The sequence below is a fragment of the Triticum aestivum genome, chromosome 1B, assembly GCF_018294505.1.
Source record: "Triticum aestivum cultivar Chinese Spring chromosome 1B, IWGSC CS RefSeq v2.1, whole genome shotgun sequence".
In the NCBI taxonomy this organism is placed as follows: Eukaryota; Viridiplantae; Streptophyta; class Magnoliopsida; order Poales; family Poaceae; genus Triticum; species Triticum aestivum.
The window spans coordinates 633,665,398-633,669,455 of NC_057795.1; the positions used below are offsets into that span (position 1 = coordinate 633,665,398).

Consider the following 4,058-nt stretch of genomic DNA (forward strand, 5'->3'; position numbering starts at 1 on the left):
TTTCGGCACGCCCATGATGGGTTCCACTGACCCACTAAGATCATCAGGCTGGCCATGTTCATCACATAGTAAAAAGCGCAACACGTCACCCCGGTCAGTACCGTCCGATGCCCCACGCCCCGTCTCGATCGATCTAGTGGATCGAGCTCGGTGCCCGCGCGCATGTCGGTAGTGCACCCGGGCTTGATGCTTCCGCGTAGCACCCTCTGTCGCGCGCCACACCTACTACGTGCTGCATGCGGCCTATAAAAGGCGCACCATTCTCCACAACGCAGGCAGCAGCCAACTCCTCACCGACGCACAGTCGCACAGACACAGCACGAGAACAGCTTCACCACTTCCCTCCCTCCCATCCGAGCCCAAGAAGCAGCAACAATGGCGGCGTCGAAGGCCACCCTGTCTGCTTCATGGTCGTGGCTCTCGTGACGGCGCTGCTGGCGGCGCCGGGCGCGGTGGAGGCGGCCACGTGCAGCCCGACGCAGCTGCCCCCGTGCGCGCCGGCCACCATCGGGAACGCGGCGTCGAGCGCGGCGTGCTGCGGGAAGCTGAAGGCGCACCCGGCGAGCTGCCTGTGCAAGTACAAGAAGGACCCCAACCTGCAGCGCTACGTCAACTCCCGCAACGGCAAGAAGGTCTTCGCCGCGTGCAAGCTGCACCTGCCAAGATGCTGAACTAGATATTGGTGCTGTTGGTGCCGCGCCTCGCCTGCCGCGGCCCTCCTCTCCCTCACCCTCAGCTCACTGTCCCTCGCCGTCACCTGACTCACTGACGAAGAAGATGAAGTTCAGAAAAGTTCAGAGAGGAGACAGTGGACACAGGGATTTTTCCGGCGCTTGTACGCCTTCTCCTTTTCTCGAGCACGAACTCGACCGTGTCAACAAGATACAGGGGGGATCCGGGGCTTTATACCCGCGAGCACCGGCCTGCCAGGCCACGCCTCGCACCAACTCGCACACCCACTCCCCCACGTCCCGCGCGCTCTGGCCGCGCCCGAACGCGATCGCCACGGCCACCCCGCGCGCCCGACGCGGTCTCCTCCCCGCGCTACTCGTCTACACGCAACGGCCCGAGCGCTCGCACGCAACGGACACACACGCACACACACCTGGTCACGCACGCACGCGACCCAGGCCGCCCTGGCTCGAGCCCGACGCGGCCACTGCACGCACGCACGCACGCGCACGCCACTCCCCGGGCCTCGCCACGGCTTATTCCCAACAGGTGCCACGAGCTTCGTCCATCTCTGTCTCGCGCGTGACAATGTGCCATGGCCGTTGGTGTACGTCACGTGTACGTGAGGTAATGGCCCGGTTTGGATACTCTAACTGAGTTAAAAGTTATAGTTAGATTCTAGCCCTAAACTAACCTTGAACTAACTTTAGCCGATGAGGTGTTTGGATGACAGTGTTAGATGGAGCGCGGATACGGTGAGGCGCCTTCACGGGCGGTGCGAGAGTGAGGGGGGAGATGACAAGAAGCTTCAAGGAAGTGAGGAAGGATCTCCTGCGGGAAGGGCGAGAGAAAAAAGTGCTTTTTAGTGATCCCGAGAAGAACTAAACCAAATAAACACCTTTTGGGTGGGTTAGATTTTTGGATATTTTTGGATTAGTTGAGTCCAAACTAACTCTAACCCATGGATCCAAGCAGAGCCAATAAAACGAGGGGTGGGTTAGATACTTTATTATAAAAAAATTAAACAGAAATAAATTGACAGCGCTGTAGTACTTTGGTACGGTGCACGTCATGCGTACTTATGTCCATGCACATGCATACATTCACCCCTATGAATGCACACATGCACACCCTACCCCTATGAGCACCTTCAAAAGACTAAGCCGGCATATCATCTTAAAATTTATGAAGTTACCGAGCAACAGGATTTGAATCCTGATGGGCTGAGGATACCATAGTCCCTTTAACCATCCAACCACAGGTTGGTTCTCATATCCTGTGTATTGAAGCATATATATATATATATATATATATATATATATATATATATGTATGTCAAGAGGGATAAACATAAATATTCTTCTCTATTCCCGAAAAGAAAGAAAATACTTTTTAGAACTGGGGAATAAAATACCAGTAACTACATAAAACACCACGTGTTGTTGTAGGAATTTATAGCAATAAATTTGTTAATAATAAAATCAGAAATATGAGAGTAATACCTCTCCACGTTCTTACCACATATCAAAGGTAGCAGACTTGTGGCTTCAAGTGTCTAGCCTTCTTGGTGCGTTAGAATGACTTGTGGCCAAAAGTAATAATCGATGATGTGAAGAGGTTGCATGTGCTTGTTAGTGCGGAGGATTTGCATGTATTGAAAAATGAAAATGAAACGTCGAGTGATTGTATGTGCTTAATAATGCGGATGACTTTACAACTCCTTAAGAATAGAGGACGTCATGCTTGCTTCATGCCTGTACTTTAGCACAAGGATGAGCCATAAAAAACAACAATGAAATTGTTGGAAAGAAATGTTGGATCGAAAAACTGGTCGATACCAAGCGTTAGGAACCTTCTCTAGTCTCTCGACTGAATCCTTGATACAAATTACATGGGAAATGTGCAATCTCTCGAGGTTGAAGCATGGGGAGGGAGTGATAGACTCGTGCGGCTTCCTTCTAATCCAATTGGATGCCGAAATTAAACATATTACACGTATATGTAGGCCAAGGAATAAGTAGTGTTGTGTTTTACTAGACTCAATCGTAGCTGACGAAGCGCTTGTCGATTAGGTCAGGCTACCCTCTTCGCCAGTGGCGGATCCAGCCCAAAATGCTAGGGTGTGGCGAAGGCGAGTAGGGCCAGGATTTTTTTATTACTTCCTCTTTTAAAATGGGCTGGGCCAAGATTTTAGGGGTGGGGCCCGCCCCACCCTACACCCTGCTGGATCCGCCCCTGCTCTTCGCCCTTTCGGTGCTGTTGAAGCCATTGGTATTATATCTTCGGCGTGGACAGAGTCAGGGATTATAATTACCGGACAAGTTACATAAAGCCATAAATACATTACTAAAGTACTAAAACTGAAAAAGGATAAACAAGAAAGGGAAAGGAAGACGATATATGCACTTGAAGAAGCTCTTTAAGCTTGAGACATGAAAACCAACACTAAGAAGATAACCAGAAGCAGTGCCCTGAGGAGTGGAACTACCGTCATCAAAGCCCCTCACGAATTGAGACCTTGCGAAGCAGAACAACATCAACATTTGGCTTAGTGACCATATCCACTAGCTGGCCATTGGGAGATGATGCAAATTAACGATTATTGTCAGCATTGTCGAGGGGGCTTACGCCGCTGAAATAACATCACAAACACAAATCCCGCTAGCTTTATCACCATGCCATCACTTCGTGGTGATCTGCAAACACCATCAAAGGGTGGTGCAAAACCGATATTCCAGCAAACAACACGAACTATGATCATGAGAGCTCCACCATGGGTACAAAGCTTCACTTCATAAAAATGAGGGTGTCCATATACACTGTTGAAAGGCCCATATCATATCACCAGAAACACGAAGCTCGGTGCATTACCATTGACCATCCCCACTGGACGAAGTAGAGCATGGGTGGCAGTACATGAGCAACCCGAGTGGGAGAGATGGTCTTCTTAAGCTCAAGTGGGTGGAAGAGATCCTAGCACTGGGATGCCATGTGGTGTCACCATTGAACCGCTCATCAACACTATTGTCAAAGAATGCGACGAACCACGTAAATGCCAAAGATGGTGGCCCTTGTGGCATATTCAAGAAGTTGTAAGAACGCTTGAGGGCACCATAGTCACAAAGCTTTCTCTTGGAACCAGGGATGGATCTAGCTGGCAAACTAAACACCTCCTAGGCTTAACCGAACCCTCTATATACATTAGCTCATATCACAAGGCAAGGGGACAAATTATACTATTTTCTGTTTTATCACTGGAACTAAAGTGCACACACACAGTGGCATTGGGCAACTGGTGATACTTGCATGATTACAGTGCATAACAATTTGCAAGTGTGTTTGTGCATATTGTATCCTTAAAATATATTCTTGGTCGGGTATCCTTT

The 4,058-nt window shown here is 49.6% G+C and overlaps 1 pseudogene; it reads left to right on the plus strand.

Moving 5' to 3' along the window:
- The first annotated feature begins 375 nt into the window (after positions 1 to 375).
- On the plus strand, positions 376 to 2,194 carry LOC123097690 (non-specific lipid-transfer protein 2-like; annotated as a pseudogene).
- Positions 2,195 to 4,058: the final 1,864 nt, after the last annotated feature.